The following is a 24,862-nucleotide window of genomic DNA, read 5'->3' as shown; positions in this document are numbered from 1 at the left end:
CTAATATGCTTCACTTCCCCCAGCATCCTGTCCTTCAGCTGCTCTTCCCCGTTCCCCCCCAAGAACCTCTTGTTCTCAGGGCTGTGCAATGAATGCAGCACCTACAAACGTGCTAATGTTTCAGTCACTGGATCCATCCCAGGGATTCCATCTGCAGCACTCACTGGGAACTAAACCCATCATCTCGCCTAAAAATAAAAAGTGTAGACAACCCTGTCACTGGAGTGCAATTCAAGACTCAAACCTGCCAAGCTGTTCTGTGTTCACTCCTCTTGTCCCAGCCCTTCTCTATTCTATTCTGCTTTTTTAGCTTGTGTGTAAGCCACTGCCTGCACTGGATACTCCCAGGTATAGATCTCACAGTAAAATGGGTTCAGCCTGTGACCAAAACGGGAGTTTAGGTTTTCAGAAATCCAGTCACAAGCCAAAGTGTTCTAATTCCCTGGAGCTGGATACTTAATGGAGGCAAAGCTTTAAGGTGCCAGTTCCAGTACCTCTGCCAAGTCCAGCTGCTGTGCCACCTGGGCATGGCCCCCTTCCCAGTGCCTGCCCACAGCCGTCTCCTGGCGCTTTCCAGCTGTCCCCACTCCCTGTTTGGCACCTTCACCCCAGCTGTGGAGCTGTGGGCTGCCAGAACTCCAGTGGGTGCCAGCAGCCAGCCCAGCTCTCCTCTGCACTGCTGCTGCTGCCAATCTGCTGCAGGGGACAACGTGCACCCCTTGCTGAGCCCAGGGCAGAAGGGGAGAGCAGTGACATTCACAGAACGTGGCCAATCCCAGGTTTGGAATTCCCTTGTTAGGGCAGCATTTCCCAAGGGGACAGAGGGAAGTGCTACTTTCCTGCAGAAATGCCTCTGGCAGCTTTCTGCGCATGCAGTTCCTCCTCCACGTGCCCACCCCGTACCCAGCACTGCCAGCACGCGGTCGGGACTGTGAAAGGCACCAAGCTCACTCCTCCTTTTCCCCAGACAGTTCTCTGAAGATGGGATTCAAGGGACACGTTGCCGGCAGAGGGGAAAGGCAGTGCTAGGACTGACACATCCCCAAGTGCTGGTTTAACACCTTCATGGACCAGCCTGCTGGAAGCACACGAGCTGAACAGCACTCGGATCACTTGCAATGCTTTCAACATTATTTCTACCTGTCCAATATTTACTTGAATTCCATCCTTGCTTCTGGAGTGAAAGGTTTCTCTTTGTCCTGTGATATCAGTATAATCCCAACCTGCTCCTGCTTGTCTAACTTGTGGGATGCAGAGAGAGAGAAGCTCCCTATATTTCTTCAACATATCTCTTTTTCCCTTGTAAACAGATTTTCCATTGTAGTTAGCTCTCCTTAAATGAGTAGAAGATCCACTGGCCAGCTTCAGCCTAATTGTCATCATTCCCACACTGCCTCCCTGGCAGTAAGACTCCAACCTCTTTACTCGAGTGCCAAGCTGTTCTGGCAAGCTGTGTTAATTGCCCACTGTAATGCCTAAAGATTCTGATACCTAAAGGGAGGATAAAACTGGGATTAGTAGCAAAACACTGAAGAATTAAAGCAGCACCTACAGAGGAGCACTCACCTACAAAGTCAACAACCCTAACTGCAGTGGCCAAGGCTTCTCCCTGAGATCTGTGCTTTGGCAACAGCCAGACTATTTCCTTGTTTAGAAAATGGTCATTTTTTAAAAATTCCCATCCTTAAACTTGTGTGCTCTGAGAACAGATGGCAAACCATGTGTCATAAAAGAAAACAAGACATTTTGACAGAGAGTAGAAACCAAGATTTCTCCTTTACAATCAGGAATCGTTCAGTGGTCTCCTGAAGCCCTGCACTGCAATCTCTTGTTACAGGAGCCCCAAGGAAACCAGCTCTCCTGAGAACCACGGTAACAAAGGGGATGAGCAGAAGTATTTGAAATACTTCAGCCACTTCTGCCACTGCTTGTTAATTCTGTCCTGCTGGCTCCCAGTTCTGGAGACACTGCTTTCCATCCTCTGCTCTCAGAGGCTGAGCTCTCCCCAAAGCATCACATTTGTACTTGTCTTTTAATTCTGCATCTCCGGGGGAGCCCTTTGCTTTCCCTCAGCCACCTAGGTGAGGACATAACAGATCTGCAACACTGCAAGGAAGTTCAAGAAGCAGTGCCTACTGCTCCCCATCAAAACATGCCAGGCTGCAGGCAATGCACAGGTGCTGCAGGCAATGTTCCCAATGCACAGGGGCTGCAGGCAATGCACAGGGGCTGCAGGCAATGCTCCCAATGCACAGGGGCTGCAGGCAATGCACAGGGGCTGCAGGCAATGCACAGGGGCTGCAGGCAATGCACAGGGGCTGCAGGCAATGCACAGGGGCTGCAGGCAATGCTCCCAATGCACAGGGGCTGCAGGCAATGCTCCCAATGCACAGGGGCTGCAGGCAATGCACAGGGGCTGCAGGCAATGCACAGGGGCTGCAGGCAATGCTCTGCTCCTGGCTCCCCTGCTATCCCCTCCCAGCAGGAGCACTGCATGCATGGCACTGCAGGGGAGCAGGACAGCAGACAGAGCAGGATTGCTGCTAAATGCACGGCACACCAGGAAGGCAGGGCAGCCCCAGTGCATTCCCAGTCCAGCCCCAGTGCATCCCCAGTGTTTCCCCAGTCCATCCCCAGTGTACCCCCGGTGCATGCAGCAGGAGCAGCCCCCACACCTCGCTGGCCATGCCATGCCCCAGGTGCAGCACTGCAGCAGGAGCTGAGCAGGAACAGCCTGGCAGCCTTTTCCACCCCCAGCAGCTCCTGCTACCATGCAAACTGTTGTGCTCTGGGGGGATCAGTTCAGTAGGAATTTGTGACAAGCACAGACCAGAATTACCTATCTGGATAAAGCTTTTGTGCACGAGACCAATAACATGAGCTTCTGTAATTTTGGTATATCTGATTGAAAAAAACCCAGAAACATTCGAAGACTTAGATAAATTAATTATCTAATCCAGTTGAACTTTCTTCTTCCAATTATTTCCTATATTGATAGAGTAGATTTTCATAATGGAATTGGATGTAATGAAGTTTGTAAAATGAGAAACTGAAATGAATCAAAAACATTGATTTTTCCTCTACAGATGGATTTTCTCTTGACATCGCTTTCACTTTTTCTACTATCTTTGCAGGATCACTAATTACCACATTCAGAAGGCACCTGGCATCTCCAAATCAGAAGAAATTGATTTTTGTACTTACACTGCAGTACAGCAGCAAAACCACCACTTTTATTCACCCAATGGTGAATTTTGGAGATGAATGGAACAAGGGAGTCTGTCCACACGTTCTGGCCACATCCACTAATCATGTTAATTAGACTGTACAAAGGAAAACCACATCTGCAGTACATTTTATGGTTCAAATATGGTATGACTTTATGGTTTTTAACATGCACACATTTTAACTATATTTTATTCTGTGCCAAAAGTTTTGAGCTGAAGCTTATTTGTTGTCCAGAGTATGAGGCACAATTTAAGACTCTCAGCTTTTTCATGTATGATATCTTGGTAAAGTCACTTGGCCTGAGACTTATTATAAAGCAACACAAGTGATGTAATTTAAAAATGTATATAATTAACTTTAATATAAATTATTTTTAATTATAATTATATAATAATCATATAATAACTTTTAATTATAATGAAAGCCATTCTAAATTGATGTAAAGGCAAAACCTGATTTTGCCACTGCAACAAGTTTTTATTGTACTCCATATGTCTGCACCTTCAAAGGCAGCTTTCATTTTTCCTGCCTTTAGGAAGCTGTTTTGCTGTCTGTAGTTCCTGGGAGAGTTTGCACTCACCCAGCACTGCTGGGATGATTGAACTGCTCCCTGCTGTAACTGAGCACCAGGAGATTTTCTCATCACCCTGCTCACTTCTCTGACTCTCCCACCATGAACTCTATCCTGTGTCACACACAGCAGAAGAGAGGACAGCCACAGAGAACTTATTTTAGCTGAAGAACTTTTTAGTTTTCATCTGAACCAAAAGCCTTGGATGAAACCCCCCTAAGATGACACAAAGAATGACTGACAAGCTCAATGTGACGTGTCAGGGCTGCACACTGCTGATGCACTGATGGCTGGAGAACAAGGGAAATGTTCTTACACCTAACAGTAAGTTCTGAGCAAGACAGGAGAATAAACTGCAACAAAAAAAAATAAACTCTGGCCTGTTTGAGAAGAAGTCAAGGGACTTCGTGTTTAGAAAGAGATTAAAATTCCTTCAGTATTTAACAACTAAGTGTCGTATTTGTTCAAGATCCCATATGACCAACACTCCAGTTAGTCACTTTTATTTCCTTTAGCTAAGTAAGACACAGGAAAGGCCGTGGGCTGTGCCACCCCTTGAAAAGAAAGCCAGGACACAATGCACTGGAGTAAATTTTACAGGTAACCTGTGTCATTCATGTGACACATGCTACACCTGGCACTCCATATTCCAGCTAAAAGGCACCACCTGCTATTCCAGCCTAAATTACAGAAGTTGAGGAACATTCAGCAGGAGAAATAAATGACATTATTTAAATTGAATGTTAACCAATAATCTAAGCAAGTATAGGAACCAACACTACAAATTCTGTTCATGCTAATCTTAAAAAACACAACAGTACCAGAAACAAACCCCAAAAACGCCCAAACTTTGCTGTCTTTATCCCAATGTGAGCTATAAAAGGTGAGTATGAAGCACACCAGCCTGATTTTACCCCGTTTCCATGACCTGCCCACGGGCACCACTGGGTACGTGGGGCTCTCACAGCCTCCCCAGCACCGAGGCTGCTCCAGAACACAGCACAGCTCACAGCTCTGCTTCATCTGCACCAACAACACAAAAAACCTGTTCTGTGTCACCCTGCCCCATAGCCAGTGCAAACCAACCAACCAAACACCGTGACAAGGGCATGGGCTCTCACCTCTAGATCTAGGGAGTGCACCCTTATTTCAATTCTTTTCCTCTGTGAGCCTGTAAATAAAAACATTTCACTGTGCAAAGCAGAGCAGCCTCCACAGATAAGCAAAGCTGAAAGGGCCAGACAAGGGAAGCATAGGTTGCATGGATAACCAAATCGTGACTTTTACAAGGCTTGGAAATGGACAACACTTAGGAGATTTGCATAAGGAAAAACAAATCCTATTCCACACCTACTAACTACAGACAGCCTGCACTACCCTCTGCTAAAACCTGTGTCCTACACCCAATATTCTCATGTTATTTATTGAATAGAGACAGGATCTGGAAATCAGATCTGGAAATCAGATCTGGAAATCAGATCTGGAAATCAGATCTGGAAATCAGATCTGGAAATCAGATCTGGAAACAGTGGCACAAGCAGAGTTTGGCAAAATTGAAGCTGACCAGATTTCAGGAGGTGACTTCAGACAGCAGAAGGAAAGGCCTTGCATGTTCCTCGTGGTTGAGTGCTTGAGTTGCCTTGTTGAGGTGATTCCTCACTCATCAGCATCTCTTCAGAAACACTCCACAGAAAACAGGAATTTTTTTCCTATCTTCCTGATCAATTACCCTTTAAATTTGATTTGAAGAAACTCAGCAGGTGAAATAACAAGTTTCAACCTCACCTCTTTTACTGAGATCTTATTTAAGGAAGGCAGTGCAATTAATTTGCTCCTGGTTACATACTTCCATGACTACAGCTCCTTGTATATACACTGCTTATTTCCTTAATAAAGCAAGTCTTAGCAGAGGCATTTCTCTCCCAGTACTCACAGTGGAATACTTCAGCACTACTGATGTTCTACCCTGACCTTATGTAATTACAAACTGGAATGGCTACATCAAACTGAGAAAGATTTCTGTGTTCTTTAGAAATTAAAGCAGATATTCAGGATGTTGCTGAATTTTTACTGCAGTTAAGAACAATAATTTATAACCATAAGTGTAACTGAAGTTTCTTCTAAGGTGGTAAAGCAGCACAGAAATCAGAGCCTCTTACTGTGTATTCAGATCAGCTCAGTTGGGAAAACTTCCTTTTTCAATGTTTAAACCTAAAGAAATCTAAAAACCAAATTACCTTGGAAAGCTTGTAGTGCTCTGTAGAACAGATTAATATATCTCAGAACGCATACATTAGCAATGAAGTCACAGAATGCTTGCATCACGTCTTCCTGCAACATTTCCCAGTATATGAAATAATTGGTAGCACAGAGCAAAGCAGAAACATTTGCAGAAAGCCAGAAATAATGCACATAATTACATGTGCATTTTACAAGTTCAAGGGATTGTGGAAGCACCACCCACTAAACACAGCACACTCCATGCACCTCAAATGCAAGAAATAAAATCAGAAATCAAAGGCATGAGGTGAAAAGCATGACTCAAACCCCTAGAGCAGCCTGTATGTTGTGAGTCCTCACAAAAGTTTGAGTTAGAAAAGGGAAACATTTGGAAGAAAACAAACAGAAAGCCCAAACATAATTCCTCAGCCAAAGCAGAAGAACTCAAGGGCTGGGCTGCCCTTTGTAAGGGAGGGGAGCTCTGCAGGGAATGGCTGGGCAGGAACACACACAGCAAGTCCTCGAGCTGCAGGGACAAGAGTGAAAGAACTGCAGGGAAAAACCATCAGGCATTGGGAAGAAGACAGACAGACAGACTTCTGGGCCACTGACTGAAGACCTACATAGGAACGTGAGTAGAAGAGGATGAACATCAGGGATGTGCTTCAGGGAAAGGATTCTCCTGCCTTTAGGGAAAGCAGCACTTTCAAAGCAAGAAGGAATTGCAAGGTAGAGTAGAACGGTGCCCTGGGCCAAGAAGGAGCAGTCAGTGAGCAGATTGGCCATCTCCAGGTTCAGCCTGTGGGCTCCTGGCCCAGGTGAGGACCCCCCTGCAGGGAGCAGCAGCTCCTGCAGTAGCCGAGCCCCGAGCCGTGCTGCAGCGAGGGGCGAGCCCAGTGCAAACCCCGAAGCCCAAAGCCCAGCGCGGGGCACGCACCCAGCACCTGGGGCTCCTGCTCCTCCTGCAGGGCTGGGAGCTCTCTCCTCCCTTCTGCAGCCCCACACGAGGTGAGCCTCTGCATGTCCCAGCACAAGGCAGCATCCCAAGCAATGCGGGGTGATGGAATTCTGGAACGTTCCCTGTGCCACGCTGATCTCTGATCTCACCCGTGCCCACTCTGCTCCCAACGTTTCTATGGTTCTGCCATTCCGTGTCCAGCCTGGACATTTGGTACAAGCACAGAATTTCAGCTGGATTTTAAATCCCCACACACAGTGTTAGCTGTTACTCTGGCTTCCCAACAAAGGGTCCTAATTACTCATTTAACAGTATGAAACTCGTTGTGTAATCGCTCAGAAATCAAGTTTCATTAACACTGCCATTAACTATTGAAAATTGGCAGAAACACCATTAGAAGATGAAGCATCATTTAAATTAAATGTTTAATTTCTATTTTTTCCCACCAAAATTACTGCATAGGAAATGGGCATATCAAACTTCAGAAATAATATTTTTGTTGGTGAGGAAGAGAGTGAAAATGAATTTTCCACTTAGTAAAACTCAGATTAGATTAATTTTGTTACAAATAACTTCAGAAGCAGAAATAAACACTTGACCAACTAGTTTCTAACATAAATGTAGGCACTTCTGAAAGAAATTTCAGTTGTTTTCAAGATTAAATTAGATATCCAACTTTGGTTATCTCTGTTTGAAAAGCTCTACTTGCATTTATTTATTACAGCATGATACAATATTTACAAAGGGAATGGCATCCCCCGAGCTGGAGTGGTGACTCTCGGGCTCTGGATGGAGTGCAGCCACTTGTCCCGTGTCCCCAGTGTGCCTCAGTGTCCCCCTGTGTGTGTCCCCTGTGTACCCAGTGTCCCCAGTGTGCCTCAGTGTCCCCCTGTGTGTGTCCCCTGTGTACCCAGTGTCCCCGCTGTGTGACCCACGTGCCCAGTGTGCCTCAGTGTCCCCCTGTGTGTGTCCCCTGTGTACCCAGTGTCCCCCCGTGTGCCCCAGTGTCCCCCCTGTGTGTGTCCCCTGTGTACCCAGTGTCCCCGCTGTGTGACCCACGTGCCCAGTGTCCCCAGTGTGCCTCAGTGTCCCCCTGTGTGTGTCCCCTGTGTACCCAGTGTCCCCCCGTGTGCCCCAGTGTCCCCCCTGTGTGTGTCCCCTGTGTACCCAGTGTCCCCGCTGTGTGACCCACGTGCCCAGTGTCCCCAGTGTGCCTCAGTGTCCCCCTGTGTGTGTCCCCTGTGTACCCAGTGTCCCCTGTGTGCCTCAGTGTCCCCCTGTGTGTGTCCCCTGTGTACCCAGTGTCCCCGCTGTGTGACCCACGTGCCCAGTGTCCCCAGTGTGCCTCAGTGTCCCCCTGTGTGTGTCCCCTGTGTGCCCCAGTGTCCCCAGTGTCCCCGCTGTGTGTGTCCCCTGTGTACCCAGTGTCCCCGCTGTGTGACCCACGTGCCCAGTGTCCCCAGTGTGCCCCAGTGTCCCCCTGTGTGTGTCCCCTGTGTACCCAGTGTCCCCTGTGTGCCTCAGTGTCCCCCTGTGTGTGCCCCCTGTGTACCCAGTGTCCCCGCTGTGTGACCCATGTGCCCAGTGTCCCCTGTGTGCCTCAGTGTCCCCCTGTGTGTGTCCCCTGTGTACCCCAGTGTCCCCAGTGTGCCTCAGTGTCCCCCCTGTGTACCCAGTGTCCCCCCGTGTGCCCCAGTGTCCCCGCTGTGTGACCCACGTGCCCAGTGTCCCCTGTGTGCCCCCTGTCCCCCAGTGACACGGCTCCCCAGGCAGCTGTGGTGACCTCTCAGTACAGCAGCAGGGTGGGAGGCAGTGCCTGCAGGAGACCACCCCCACCAGCCCTGGGTGATGGGAGTGAACACAAGCACACAAGCACGTGCAGTGTCACTAAGTGCTAATTATACTGCAGCTTCTTAATCAAATGTTCACTAGCCAAATCAAATAATGGTTACATTAGTACACCAGTAAGTTAGCCCGTGCTGTTTGAATTAAATGAAATGAATTAGATCAAAGGATTAATACCACGACTAATCAAGCTTTTAAACACAAATGGTAATGATAAGCTAACTTTATTGGCTGCTTATATATTCAGCTAAAGAATTTGTCTTGGTCATAACTCATCTTAGGGGATTATTAAACACCCTAAACCTGAAGGCAAAGTCTAAGTCACAATATCAAAAGCAGCTCCTCTCACATAACTTGGATTTTCCTCTCTCACACAACATTCTTCCTCCACCAGCAGAAGCCAAAAGGTATTAAAGGTAATCCCTAAAAAGCAAAACTGTTATAACCTTTGTGACTTATAATGGCAGGACACACCTTAATGGGAATTTTAAGATCCATTCCCAAGGGACACTTCTCCCTATTTTCCCTCCTCAGTCAGAGGCCAGCTTTGGACCTGTTATAGATACATATTATATTGTTGGCTTTTTGCAAATATACATATACCATTCATTCCAATAAGGTTAGAAAACTTTCTTGTATTAGTGTGGTTCCTTCTATTTCTGTTGTTGATGAAGCTTAGAAATGGCAGTATAATATACACATGTTGAGTTATGGCATGGTATTGGAGTGGGGAATACTTTTGTTTGTATAACCCAGGGACTGCAGGAGATGGTTGGAGACCTCCTCCATTCTTAGATTGTCTTGTCCAGGTGAGGACAGCAGTGACCAGAGCTCTGGGGGAGGAATTTATTGCATTTCTGTTATCAGGGAATGTGAAACTCAGTAAAACAAAAGATGGATTTATTGGGAAGGGGGCAAGGTAAAAACTAAACAAAGAAACATCCAAAACTCAAGAAGAATGTATGAATATGTATGAGACTTTATGGATATGCAGTAGGGTTCTGTTTTTAAGGGACAATCCTTTGTCAGTAAGGTGTGCTCTCTTGGCTGAATGCAGAGACACCCAACCACATCGGTATATTTTATCTCTTAACTGTCTTTCTATTAAACCTTTAAATTCTATAAAAAAAATACGTGAACCTCGTTTTTCCCAGATCCCCTGTGACTCCTGCATTCCCCCACCCTCCAGAGCTGCTGCTCACAGACACAACCAGGGATTCCTCCCATAAAACTGAGCACCAAAACAGGGCTGGACTCGCTTCCACTGTTCAGATTCCTAAAGTTCAACAAAATAAGTGTGAAATAGAAAGAGCACAAAAGCTCCTCCTGAACCACTGACCTGTCACGGACACAACCCAGGCCTGTAACATATCCTCCCTGATCCAAGGGGTTTTCACACGGGGGACACAGCTCAAATAGCCAGGAAGAAAATGCCTGAACATCACCACACTTCCCACCTGAGGCTGCTGAGCTTTCCAAGAGAAAGAACCACTGTCCCCTAAGATTCTGCACCACTACAGGGGAACTTTTCTGTTGTCCAAGTCAGCTCAGTGGTATCAAGGGCTCCGGGGAAATCTGCTAAAATGTTACTCTGGAGCCACAGAACTCGGTACCAGGCAGTGGCCAGGTTGGCTGCTGTATTTCTTAGGTGTATCCAAAGCACATTCACCAGTCCCTTCCTTACAGGTCATTTTTGGCCACTGCACAGAGGAAAGTGGATAGCTCATGCTGTTCAACTATTTGTTGAAAAAGCTATCAAAATGAAAATAACATGGAAAACACAACCACAGCAGGTCAGATTATGGAAACTCAGGTACAACTTCCACCTTAGAATCTCTAGCCATTAGCAGAGACATCCATAAAAATTACTCCTGTCAGTGCCATTTTAAAGCAAAATCCAAAATAATAAACCATTTTCAACAGGTTTCCCAACAGGTCTGAATAGGTATGGTACAAAATGAGCATTTGAAAAATCCTCTAACCACGCATTTATGCCATGGGAGCTATTCTGCTTTAGGTCACATGGAATAAAGAAGGAAATACCAAATAATTAAAGCAGTTTCCTCTAGTGATATGTACTTGGCAGTTGTGTGAACAGAAAAGAACACCACTGGTCTCCTGTCTGTAACACCAAAATACTGCTTTTGCAGTGTGTCTTGTAGGCTTCATATCAACAAAACCACTAGCAATGGACTGATATGTGAATAATTACCTCCCTTCTGCCTACTCAGAGAAAGGGGGAGCTTCAACACCAACATCAGCTTCACAGAAAGGCAAACTCATCACTGAGGCTCAGCCAGGCCAAAAGCACAGCCCCGTGCCTTTGTCTGCTTTTATAAAAATGCACCATCAGTGAGAATGGAGAGAAAATAGAAAAAGGAAAGGCAATTTGGGAACTACCAGCCAGTATTAAATCCAAGCCATGGAAGCTGGGTTTCATCTGGTAGCTGTGACTGAATTGAGAAGACGGTGTGTAACACTATAACTCAGTCATTTCTTGGTGGCTTTCAGGAGATCCCTTCAAAGCTCCCAGCCAGGGTGACTGGTCAAGCAGATCTAGGGGGCTGCAATTCTGGAGGGTCTAAGTCTGTTTAAAAATATAAGGACACAAAAATAACAATTATAAACACAAGTGCCCTTCTTTCTAGCAGTTCTGAACAGAAAGGTGCCCTGGACCCAGCCATATTTCACTATATCATATACAGTATATCATATTGCTCTAGCCAAGCAATGATAGGCACTTCAAGCAGGAAAGCATTTACTTGAAATTTGTGTTTGACGATGTGATCTGGATCTGAACTTGCTACGAAACACGCCAAAGGACACTGGAACCATATGGTAACAAGCTGGCTTTGTGCATCTGCTGGCTTCTGCATGTCAAGGTTTTCAAATAATTTTCTTTGTGTCTCTTCATCACACACAAAATTAATGTAAAGCAACAATTCCACTGGTGTACCACCACCTGTCACAGATCCAAAGCTGCCCAATGGAGAGTGGCTACATTGCTTTTGGTTTTCATTAAGTGCATCTACACTGCAGGGACTCACATATTACTTTATAAATACATATGCAGTGCCTAATTTCATAGCATGATCTTGCAGTCAGTTTTAAATTGACACTGGTCAGGGTGGGGTAATAAACCCAGAATTTCAGATTCATATACAGCCAGAGGCAAAGGCCTTGCTGAGACAGTAAAGGTCACAGGCCAAAACCAATCAGTTTGTTGAAAAATTAATAATAAAACAAGCCAAGACAGAATCACCAAACAAACAGATTTTTCACATATGTGGCTTAGCATCCAAAACTGAACAAAAATCTGTATTTCACAAGAGAATTTCCCTTTCTTAGAAAGCAGCACACAGTCAGCACCTGTAACTCACTGATGTCACTGACTGTCCAAATGTAACACTGGCTGTACAGCCACTCAGCACGGGAATAAGGAGTTCAGACTTACAGGAATTCTTACTTCACAGAGCTGCTTATGTGCACCAGGGAAAGCCTTCATGCCCTGTCACCTTAAGAAGCTTGTTGAAGCAATAAGCTGACAAAAAGGCAAGACCCTAAGTCAGTAACATTCTTTTTTTTTTTGATATAAAGAGATTAAAACTATGCAGTTGTAAACATCCTGCAGGCTGTGAGAGACAAACCAATCTCCTTCTTGAACACAGGGATTTTGGATGAAAGCTGCTACCCCAAACATCAGTTTTTTCACATAAAAATGTCTCCAATATTTTCCCATTTTCTGTTCTTGCTAGAATGCAGAAAAGCTCTAAAAGTTCCTTTTGTTTTAGGACTGGTTTTAGTGCTGAGCCTCCTGTAGGAGACTCTCACAAAAGCATTCCCTTAAATAGGAGCAGGCAAAGACTCAGAGGCAACAGAAGAAAGGGCTGGGAGCAGTGTATTTTTAACAGTAAGAAGGTTAGAGAGCTAGGGGGCAATTGTGCAAAATCCAGCACATTTATTTAAACTGTAGGCTGCCAAGTGTGATTTAAGAACCTCAGCACCCCATGTGTGACCATGCTCGTGTCCATAAAGCACTGTGCAATTCCCAGGAGGTTCTGTCCCAGCACTGCAAGGGGCAGAGATCCCTGATCCAGGGATAATGCAATGATGCTCTGCTGCTCTGTCCCAGCGCTGCAAGGGGCAGAGATCCCGGATCCAGGGATAATGCAATGATGCTCTGCTGCTCTGTCCCAGCACTGCAAGGGGCAGAGATCCCTGATCCAGGGATAATGCAATGATGCTCTGCTGCTCTGTCCCAGCGCTGCAAGGGGCAGAGATCCCGGATCCAGGGATAATGCAATGATGCTCTGCTGCTCTGTCCCAGCGCTGCAAGGGGCAGAGATCCCTGATCCAGGGATAATGCAATGATGCTCTGCTGCTCTGTCCCAGCGCTGCAAGGGGCAGAGATCCCGGATCCAGGGATAATGCAATGATGCTCTGCTGCTCTGTCCCAGCGCTGCAAGGGGCAGAGATCCCTGATCCAGGGATAATGCAATGATGCTCTGCTGCTCTGTCCCAGCGCTGCAAGGGGCAGAGATCCCTGATCCAGGGATAATGCAATGATGCTCTGCTGCTCTGTCCCAGCACTGCAAGGGGCAGAGATCCCGGATCCAGGGATCCATGGCCCAGCTGCAGGGCTGCCCAGGGATAATGCAATGATGCTCTGCTGCTCTGTCCCAGCACTGCAAGGGGCAGAGATCCCGGATCCAGGGATCCATGGCCCAGCTGCAGGGCTGCCCAGGGATAATGCAATGATGCTCTGCTGCCGCAAGAAACGAGCCAGAAGCGAGCTGAAGGTGTGCGCTGTTTTTTGCCCATCCGAGGATCAAACCCTGCTCACAGGCAGTGCTGAGCATCCAGGTAAAGTGAGAAATTCTGGGATGGACAGTTCTGGCATGGATGTTCCTGGAGTGTGACACACATACAAACAGGAACTTGAAAGAACATTTCTGAGGACAATGAGAGTGATGGTGGGATGCCTCCAGGTTCAGCCCCAGGCTGACTGAAGGCAAATGCATGCTTCTCCCTCCAGACTGCACTGCTGCCTCAGAGCTGCCACCACCATCCCTCTACTGCTGAAATTAAATTGATTTGGACTTCAAAAGCTGGTGCAAACCCTGTCCCAGCTTGACTTCTGCTGCAAAACAGAACCATGGGGTAGATAAAAAGCATCACTTAGTGATACAAAATTATTTAAGCCCCCTTTTTCAACTTTCTAACTGAATACGGATTTTGTTTTTTCTGTTGTAGGCAGAGCACATTCTGATGTACAATGAATTCTGCATAATGCACTCAGCTTCCTCCTCAGCCAGAACAAATATGTTTTGCTGAGCAATACCAATTTCAGTTCTTAGATCCTGGTTACATTAATTATTATACTGACACAGTTGTAAATACTCTCTAAAATTAAAGCACACTGTTAAAATAGTGGTTCAGTAACAACAGAGTTTTCAGCTCTGTGGAAAGACTGCTGGGTTAAAAAAAAGCACTCAAAAGCCTTTACCCAAACACTTTGCACATATAGTAAAAAGGCATAAACATTTTTGTCGTATTTGACATTTCAAGGATATTCCCAAGATTTGTAATAACAGTAAACCAGGTGGAACAAATCTCTGCAGAGTATAAAACAGAATATCCAATCTTTTCTAATTACTTTCAAAAATCTTTATGTCTACTTCACATCTGCCTCCTCCCTGCAAGCGGAATTTCCCCCCAAGTAAACCCTGAGACAGTTGTTGCATTCTGTGCCTGCTGAGGAATGTGACATCTGGATCCCGAGGCAGGCAGATGGCAGCTCCTCACTGAGGACACACATTTATTTCCCTTCTCCCCTGACCTGCTGCACTCCGTGGTGCCAGCAGCAGGCAGAAGGGATCTTCTGCTCTTCCAGCCCTTACAGTTCTCATTTCTGTCTGGGGAAAGCCAAATCCTGCCCTGCTCCTCACACAGATCTACTGCTCACAACACTGGAGAAATTCTAATGCACAGCACTGCTGATTCAGAAATAGGAAACCCAGGAAAGTAACACCAGTACCTAAAACCTTTCATCCCTTGCATTCACGTGAGAAATAAGTAAGTTTTTTTCAAGAGAAAATAATGATACTCATTAAAGGACATTTTCTTTTAGAGAAGCAGCACTACCCACGACTGTAAGGCTGCAGAATGAAGTCTAGATTGTGAAATCAACATATATTCACCTGTTTGTACACACACACTAACTCCGGCAAAGCTATCAATATGGCTTTACAATATTTTCCATCATCTCCTCTGCGTCAACTTGGTCTCAGAATAATTTCTCTTAAACTTAATCTTTCATATCCACAGCCCCAAATCAAAATATTTCTTCTAAGAATGCCTGAGATTTAATTCAGCTGTTTAAAAGAGATCTGAGACTTCTAGAATGTATTTTCCATTTTCATACACTAAGGGCATCGCTTTATTGCCACTGCTGCTATTAGAAAAGCTCCTGCTTAAAACTTCAGTTTGTGTAACCTCCACGTAGAGTACTGTGCTGTTAAACTGAGAAAAAGAGCCAGAAAATAATCCAAAATGAGAATAGAACATGCTGAACACGTGCAGGAAGTTTTGGTGAGACCATCAGCACAATCACTTCTGACATCATGGAGAGAACTGCATTCCTTCAAGTATTTACACAACACACCTTATTTCTAAAATCTGTAAAACCCCCAAAACCTCCATCCTGTTCTAGAGCACAACAGTGCTGGGTGCATCCTCTTAAAGGTGGAGAAATCCTGTAAACCAAACAGACCTTTGAATAGGAAAAGCAATTTCTGATTGCTCAACAGAAACAGAGAAAGCTCTTCACCTTTTCCAGTGTGAGGGAAATTCATTTCCTGTTAGGCCAGGCTGAATTTACCTGACACACCCAACCAAGTGCAGAAATCACTGAGATGCCCCTCAATCCCCTCCTGCTCTCATCAAAGTGGGAAATCAGTAGGTTTAGGATGGAAGATAAGGGTTAGACTTTGAGAAATTATTTTTATGATGCAGCAACTTGGCCAAATTCAGATATAGTGGCTACTGAGTGCAAAAATCAAAATCAATACAATTTAAGAAAAGACATCTGTGGGTGTAATTTCTGTGCATCTTGCACTGCAATGACTGCGTTAACAGCAAATGATATACAATTAAAACCAGCAGATATGTTGGGAATTTTGGCCATGAGTCACATCAAAGTAATTTAAACACTTTGGCAAAGATCACAGTGGTCCTTCATACCACAGCAGGGAATCACAGCCTACACAGCTACTCCTGCACTGGGAATGAATGAACAAATGAGAGTTAAAAGAGTTGTATTTTCAAAGGGAGAGGCTCTTAATATTTTACCTTAGTGAATACCAAAGTTGGGAAAGATGAAGGAAAAATGTCAAGAATAAGAGCAAACTAAAATGAAAGGCTGGTAACTAGTGGAATTCTGTACTGGAAGTCTGTCCAAGCAAAACACGTACACCCCCACACTGAAACCAGTGCAGGTTGTGACTGCTGTGCTCCAGAGGCACAAAGCAGCAGGAAAAGAAGTTCTGAATATGCTGAGTTTCAGCTTTGTGTATGTTAACACAAACTGCAGGCACTGACACTTCCTTTCCAGCACTGATAAAGCTGAAAGCAAAATCCAAACAGAAAGTAGAAGAACCAATTTCAGGAAGATATATGACTAAATTTTCTTGAAAAACATGACACTGGAGCATTACTGAGAAACAGGGCTGCCTCCTAGATAAGCTACCAAGTGTTATTTAGGATACTATATATATATAATTAGAGAATAATTTACACTAATTCAGCAAAAATTTGAAAGAAACTGCAGTGAGGAGGAGCTCAAGCAGTGTACCACTAATGAGAAGTTGAAATGCCATTTGACTCAAGGTGCTCCTGCCAGAGTCACTGCAGTGCTGCTGGAAGCTCCTGTCCCACACACCCAGTGGAAGGTGAAAGTGTGGGGAGGAGGGAAGCGAGCAGCAGCAGGCAGCAATAACACTGGCACAGGGCACAGAAGGGTGAGGAGGAGATGAACACACCCTGAGCAGGGAACACAGAACCAGCACTGCTCTGTGCACAGCAGCACACACTGCTGTGAGAACAAAATGCAGCTCCGAGAGGGGACCATGCACCAATGCAGCTTCCTGAGCAGCAACAGTGTAAAGCTGATTTCTATGGGCAGGGAGCTGTGAGAAACGGGAGGGCAGCCAGGTCCCTGGAAAAGATCAATGTACATTCCAGGACCTGCAAAAGAGTACTAAAAGAAACATATAACTACAAATCAATGGCATTGATACTGCATGAAAGCAAGGTTGTTATTCTAAAAAGGATGCAAAGATCAAAAAACAACTCAGAATATCGATGTGGATTGGTATGACATACTCTTGGACAAGGCACAAACCTCAAGAGCTCAATCAGTCGTGTTCAAACATTTCAGTAATCATCTCTTGTTTGCTGGCTTCACTAAAGCCTTTGACTCGTGTTTGGCTGTGGCTGACAATGCTCGAAATGGCTTTTCTATCACTCAGACCAGCCATGGTGCAGGACTTAACCAAAGCTGTGATGCCAGAAATGAGAATAACCCAAGAGTGGCTCTCCAACAAGAAAGGTGTCCAGGAAATGGGGGATGGAACAGCACAGGGTCCCAGAGGAGGCCTGAGACACATCCACAGTGGGAAACATCCTTGGCCAGCCAGCCTGAGAGCCCATGGACACACCAACACGGAAAGTGCACTGCCCACCCGTGCCAGAGCTGCATGAGCTGTTTATTTACAACAAGCACAGGCCCAGCTGTGCTATGGGCACAATTCCTGCTAATGGACAGCCTTCTATTGGTGCACTGATCTGGCTGTGGCTCAGCCATTCTTAGCGTGGCTTCCCATTTACTACACTGCACAAAGAAGTTCTACTTCCATCAGGGTCTGGCCCAGCCCCAATGAAGCCAAATTAAACACTGTAACAGTGGAGGACATCACATACAGCCAGAGTCCCAAGTGAAGCTATGAAGTAATTAATAACATGCTGTCACAATCACAGGTCTCAAGGTGAGAAGAAAAAACAGTGAGTTAATTGCTTCTTAATGATCTATTAATAGAGTCTTTTATTTGGTTAGGTACGCATCCAGAAATGTATTTAAGCAATTACCTACATTCAAGTTGCTTAACAGCCTCATTAAATTCTGTGGGCCTCGCACTTAGGGTCACTGAAACCGACTCTGGGTTTGGGACTGGGACAAGCAGAGGGGAAGAAAGCAGCAGGGAGGAGGTGGTGGAACTGCAGCACTTGGAGAATGCTTTTATCATGTGTTGAACATGAAACACAGCACTGTGAGCACGTCAGGGATGCTGAGTGAAGCCCTGGGGAGTCCCAGTGACATTCCAGGGAGCACAGCTGTATCCAAGCCATAACACAAAATATCTAACACAGGAGTGAGCAGCAAAGACATCTCTGCACTACAAAAAGTTGTGTAATATAAACATGCATAACTTTCTTTCTCCCTCAACCACAAATTGATGCAATCTGCCAACTATTGCAGATGAAAGTCTCATTCCTTAAGTATCCTGCAGCAGCAATCTGAGAAACTGATCTGATAAGAAGGCAGACAATAAAAAGAACATCTTGAAACCCCTAAAATTAAACTGAGCAAGTGTGACAAGGCAAGTGTGAGACAAAAGAGCAAACATTAAGAGAATGAAAAACTTTTATAAATAAAAAGCAACAAAGCTGAACAAAGAGAAGAAAGATGATTTAATTAAATGTTTAGAATAAATGAGGGGATAAATGTGTGATAGTAACCCACTGCATGAATTGTTTGTATTTTTTACCTATTTTTCTAAAATAAATTTGCCTTCCTCTCTCTTACTGGAACACCCCAGCTTCTGAGACTGCAGAAGTGTTATGTATTATTCTGCAGGAAATGCTTCATCTGGTCCTGCAGCAGCCTCTGAGCCTGGTCAGCTGGGTGTCCTTTCTGCCCTGGAAACAAAGAGGTCGAGCCTCTCCCAAAATGGCTTTGTCCTGCAGGTGGGAATGGAACGCACCACCAAACACACTGGGATTCTATGACTCTTTGAAACTCAAATGGCACGAGCTTTAGGGACACAGTAAAACAAAGAGGGTTTTTTCAGTTCCATTGAGTGAGAGCTCAAGGAATGATCTAAGAGAAAAAGAACAGGCGAAGATGATGCCTGGTTAAGATGTCTTTCAGCATGCCCTACCTACAGTGTTTGGGGAGAGTAAACTAGAGGGGATGGAAAGCATCTCTGCCTTCTCCTTCATAAGATTACTTTGAAAACAGAAACAGGCACACAACAAATTTTTGTTCGCTCTAGGTATGAAGAAACCTTGTCCCTATTGACTCATGTGAAGGATGAGGAGATGAGGATTTCCTCATAGGGAAATCTCCTATTTTTAATCAGAACAGTTTCAGGTAAGCATGAACTGCATTCTGTGACATCTGTGTGCCAGACACACACACTGAATGCAGTCTGGAGTTTCCCTGGGAGCCACGAGCTGCTGGAGCTGCCCCAGAAGTGCAGAGGGACAAGGTGATCACGTCCTCTGGCTCAGAGCTGCCAGCCAGGGCTCCTGGCACAGCTGTGCCCGAGCAGGAGCTGTGAGCCTTGCAGGGAAGCACTGCAGTGCCCCAGGGAGAGGCAGGGATGTTCCTCACTGTCCCCAAGTGCCAGTGGGACAGGGCCAGGCTCCTGACCCGAACGCTCACTCTGCAAACCAAATCTGCCCACACCACCAAAGCCTGCCCGCTCCTGAAGCCACCTGCTCGTGAGACACAAACCAAACTACACCTGCTGGGTATCAGAGCACCCACCAGTCACTTGCTGCTCTCATAAATTCATTATTTTGCTCTCCTAAACAAAGGGACTGAGGGGACAGAAATAAAGCAGTGAAAGCAACGCCCAAGAAAAACTACAGATTCTGAAGCAGATTCTTGTGGAGAATGTTCAGGTCGTGGATGCGGCTTGACCTTTGTAGAAAAGGCTTAATATAGTCCTGCAATTCAGAGAAATTTTTTCAGTACAAAACTAGATTTCTAATTTCCACTTATCTGTGTAAAAATTCTCTGAGTTCTGTAAAGATATTATATATTCCTACAGTTCAACAGGAATTCAGTGTGCATTTTAACAGGTCAGTTGAGTGGGTAAGGCTGCAAGATGCCAACAAATCATGGTTAGAAAATAAGCAAGATCACAGCATGTCTGTTAAAAAAAAAAATATTGTAGTGAGTTCTCTCCTTTTTGGACTGGTATTTCAAGCCCTGGGGCCCCTAAGTGAATTACTCTGTAATAAATCTTACATGATCTGGGCTACAGAAGTGACTCCAACTCCTCTGCCAGTACAAGCTGCAAAATGAGACTAGAACTTCACCATCACAAAAGCAGCACTCTGTCAGACAAAGGTCATCCTGCCTCCAAGAGAGGCAATAAGCATTTCTAAGGTAAAACTCTACTGTCAACTATTTTTGGCCTAGGGATGTCATGACTTGGATGGTATTTCTATAAATTCAGCATCTCTTCACAGCCATGTCTTCCATGAACTCAATTCCTTGAATTTCTCCAAACTGCAGCATCCACAACCTCTTTGCTGGGGTCCTCCCGCTCACTGATGGCTGCACAGGAGACCCTGGCCACGTCTTTGTGCTGAAACCAGCTCCAGCTCCTCCTGATTTTGGTTTTCAGAGTGTTTTCTGACCGATGAAATACGAGTAAAACTGAGCTGATCATCACAGAAGTCAACCATTTTTCTAATTATAAGCCAGCTGTTGATAGTTTATTTGATCAAGCCGCATGTTTGCATTCCTTTGTGTATTTGGGAGCTTTAATTTAGAGGCATTTAGACCAAACTAAGTATGCAAGTCCTTCAGTGTTTTATCAATCACTGGGAAAACTCAGAACCCCCTCCATGCAAAACAACAAAATGCACTGAATTTTTGTAACATAAATGAGGTAAGAGCATAGCAGCCAGCTCCTCAAGTAGTGATCAAAACCTGCTTTTGAGGCTGCTGAAGGCACAGCTCCCATCTGTGTCAGGCACTGTCCATAAGAGCATCACAGAGCCTGAGCTGATGATGCAGGAAAAGGTTTCCTGTAAGGGCAAATTCCTGCAATTCCTAATGTCAGAGTTACACCTATGCACTATGTGGTTTTCCACCAATACACATCAGGCAATGATGTTCCTAGCCAAGGTAAAAGTATCTGGTCTGATTCCAGTAAATTCTCCCATTCCACAGCGTAACACATCCCAGATCTGAAAACAGAGATTTAAAAAAAAAATCCGATCAAGATTGGTATTGTATTTCCATTTAAAATGCTCTCCTATATAATTCCCCATTAAATAACTGATAAATTCAGAACAAGCTGATGCAAAAATAAGTTTTACATGCCTGCCAGTGGCCTTGCAAATACACATATGAGCAGTTTCTTTTTATTCATGTGTACCATTCAAATGGTTACAAATCATTTAACTGCTTACTCAGGAAAACAAGCCCAGCCCACTCACAGCACTTGCAAGGCAAATACATTTCATTATACAAGAATGTAATTCTAACAATTTGTCTCTGCTCATCAATGCAGCTCCTACAACCCAACTTTCTCATGACTTCTTGGCAGGAACCACAGTGACAGTCCAATACCTAAAATTTCCTTGATTTCAGGACCCACGAGGAAATCCCAGGTTCCTACAGGCCAAAAATAACTGAAAGAACACTGAAAACATTTGCTCACTCAAACCATCATCTGCTTGTCTCCAGCACTGTAAGTGGAAATGAAAACTGCCATGTGCCTAAAGCTGTGGAATAAACCAAATGCACCACGAATAAACCAAATGCACCACGAATAAACCAAATGCACCACGAACACTTTCAAGCTTTCAAAGTTCAGACCACCAGATTTTAGGAATACCTAAGAAAAGGGGTAAGAACAGGAAAGACAAGGAATAAAACTGCAATGTCAGAGTGGAAGGTACAGTAAAGGCTGTTTCCATACACCAGCTATTTTCTCTGCTAGATGGAATTTAGAAGGCACTAATAGAATCCTTCTGATTCTAGCCTGCAACTTCATATTAATTCTGGGGGGAGGAGGATTTAATTAGCAATTTGGTCCAAGTGTGCCAGGTGGTAGTTATTCAGCAGCTGAGTACTTTGGCCTGCTAGGGAAGAAGCTTCTGTTGCTGTCTCTCATCAGAAGGCTGGCCAGGGAAGGGGAGACAGCGCTCCAGAGAAATGCTTGGCATGGCCTGCCAAGTGCCAAAGGAAGAACTGTGAAATGGCACACTGGGACAACTGCTATCCTGCTGCTATTTAGTATTAATGTGTCTGACCACAACTACTGATGTAGCTGAAGGCAACTTATGTTACACTGAAGAATAAAATCGATCTGAAAATCTAGAATGTTCTAGTAATGGTCAGTGTTTTAGAAATTCTGGCCTAAACCAGAACTTTTCCAACACCTTTCTAAGAGAGCAGGATAGATATGATGTCTGTGAAGGCACACTGCTAATGAAACAAATGTTTCTTTAAAAAAAACCCAACAAACCCAATGATCTTTCACTCTACAATAAAAGACACCCAGCATGCATTATTAACAAGTTATAAATTATGACGTCCTGCTGTCTCTGAGATTTACACAAACCAGTAAATCCTTTAATATATCTCTTAGAGATGATGCAAAAGAGGCTGAGGGTTTCTCCAAAATAAAATTACACATTTATCTGTTGCAAGAAGTCTTGATTTAATCCCACAACAGCAACTGAGGCAATGAAAACACTTTGTATAAAACATTAACTTACTGATTCTAAGCTGTTAAAACTTTTAAACCTATTTCCCTCTTTCCTTTTTTCCCCCTCATTCCTAGTTATTCCTAGGCCAAGACATTTTCTTGACTCTAATGCTTCAATTCTCAGCTGTCATCCTCAAATTTTATTTTTATTGAGAAAAATATGAAAGCATTTCCATGCTGGCAGGTTTTTTTAATGATTCCTCCTGAAGTAGCCTCTCTCCTCACCACTCTTACTTGGTTTCAGGGCAGGAAAATATTACCTCTCCTGATGACTTCTTTGCCTCTTTCTCAGTGCCAGCATTATTAGTTATGAGCCTTGAAATTTTAGCAGTTGTCATATGCCACAAGGCCACGTAAACTATGATAAATCTGTGTCTCCAAAAGCACTTGCTCTGCCCTACCTGGCTGATACACCTCAATACTGACAGTAATAAGGAGCTATTGCAGAACATGCATTTATTTTTAAAGTGCAAGAGGTACTTCTATTGAGGTAACCTATATGGAAATTACTCTGACCCGTATTGTGCCCATAATTAAGATAATTTCAGGTAGCATTTGAGCTCTACATTAACCGGCAGTTCTAGAAAGATAAAAATTTGAAACTACCTACACTCAGTGCATCAAAATGACAAAGAAAGCACTAGAAAATGCAAAGTTTGGAAATATATGGGGAGTGGGTACATAAACACAAGGAGCAGCAGCCCTTATAGCAGTAACAGCTGCTTCACAGTTGAGACACGCTTCTGATTGTAGAGCGACTCCAATACTCTGACCTATACTCCAACACAAACGTTCTCAGAGTGTAATCACTAATCCAGGGATCTGCTTGCACAGTTTCACCCGTTCTCTCCCCAGATTTCAGCCCAGTCCCCCGTTCTCCAGGAGGCCATGGCTTCCAGGGAGCAGCAGCAGGCAGCTCCAGGGGCCTGTTCTGCAGCCAGAGCTCACTGCTGCAGCACCAACACTGCCAACACTCGGGGACAGAGGCTGCCCAGAGGCAAACAGGCCGAGCAGCCACAGCTGGAGAGGACAGCACATCACCTGGACACAGCCCAGCCACACTGCCACGACCCCAGTGTCCTGAGCACAGCCCGGGGGACAGCAGCCTTTGTCACCCTGTGCCACGTACCAGGGTCACTGGAGCCAGCAGCTGGGGCTGCTCCTGCCAGAGGCCAGTGAGGCACGCCAGGGACCTGCCACAGCAGCACCAGCTGCAATCCTCCCCATAAACAGTCACAAAACCAAAACTGGCTCCACTGCTCATTTGGATCCTGGATAATCCTAGACCTGTAAAGATGTGCTAGAACTTTCCAACATGTCTTCACCAAAAGTCAAGGAAGTACTGTGCTACTCCATGCCCCCATGCCCATCTGTTTGTGTGATTTTATTTCTGGTTCTCTTACCTTGTTTTCCCAAGGCTGGCAGCTGCTCTTCCAGGTCCCAGTCCAGAACACCTGTATTTACAGCAGGGGTTGCTCCTTCCTCTTCCTCACTGGGAGTGACTGCTAGAGGCAGCCCAAGCAGCGCTGTGAAATGGTGTTCTCACAACTCCTCTCCTCCATTCCAAGGCAGCAGCTAAAGCACAGCTTCCCCTTCTCCTCTCCTTTGTGCTTTGTCTCCTCAGGAACGGGGCTGCCTGGGGCTGGCTGGGCTGTGCCCGCTGTGCTGCAGGTGCTGCTCCTTTGCTGCTCAGGCACAGCTGAGAGGGATGATGAGGCCAGCAGGGTCATTGCTCAGGTGTTTCACATCAGCTGCTCTCCAGAGCGGCACCTCAGGAGCTGCAGCTTTTGCAACATGCAGACAAACATCTGATAGCTCAAACAACGCTGTGGAGCCATTTGTCTTCAAGAAGTCAGTGCTACATTAACGTTGGCATGGTTTTGTTTCAGTGTTCATGTGTAACCTTCAGAAGCTGCACAGGAAACAACTGTGAAGAGCAGAGAAGCGCTTTGTGTCTGTAGATGAAGTCAGAACTTGTGGTTACTGAAAGGGAGCAAGCAGCAGGTGTGGGAAGGGCAAGTTCCCTCCTCTTAGAGGCCAGCGGGAGCCGAGGCACAGGCCGACCCCGAGGCACAGTCGGATCCCGAGGCACAGGCTGACCCTGAGGCACAGGCCGACCCTGAGGCACAGGCTGACCCCGAGGCACAGGCTGACCCTGAGGCACAGGCTGACCCCGAGGCACAGGCTGACCCTGAGGCACAGGCTGACCCCGAGGCACAGGCGGATCCTGAGGCACAGGCTGACCCT

General features: G+C 45.4%; 1 long non-coding RNA gene across 1 annotated transcript; it reads right to left on the bottom strand.

Annotated features, from left to right (window-relative positions):
• Positions 1–1,206: 1,206 nt before the first annotated feature.
• Positions 1,207–24,631, bottom strand: LOC148183728 (uncharacterized). The gene is made up of 3 exons (XR_015773197.1): positions 24,019–24,631; positions 4,921–4,970; positions 1,207–1,491 (listed from the first exon to the last, which is right to left on the bottom strand). It is a non-coding gene; the product is annotated as an uncharacterized LOC148183728 (long non-coding RNA).
• Positions 24,632–24,862: the final 231 nt, after the last annotated feature.

Source organism: Pseudopodoces humilis, chromosome 9 (assembly GCF_049639895.1).
Source record: "Pseudopodoces humilis isolate 2021_Gansu_Grassland_sample_001 chromosome 9, ASM4963989v1, whole genome shotgun sequence".
NCBI classification, from domain to species: Eukaryota; Metazoa; Chordata; class Aves; order Passeriformes; family Paridae; genus Pseudopodoces; species Pseudopodoces humilis.
The sequence above is the reverse complement of the archived record's forward strand: the minus strand, read 5'-3'. Positions and strand labels throughout refer to the sequence as shown.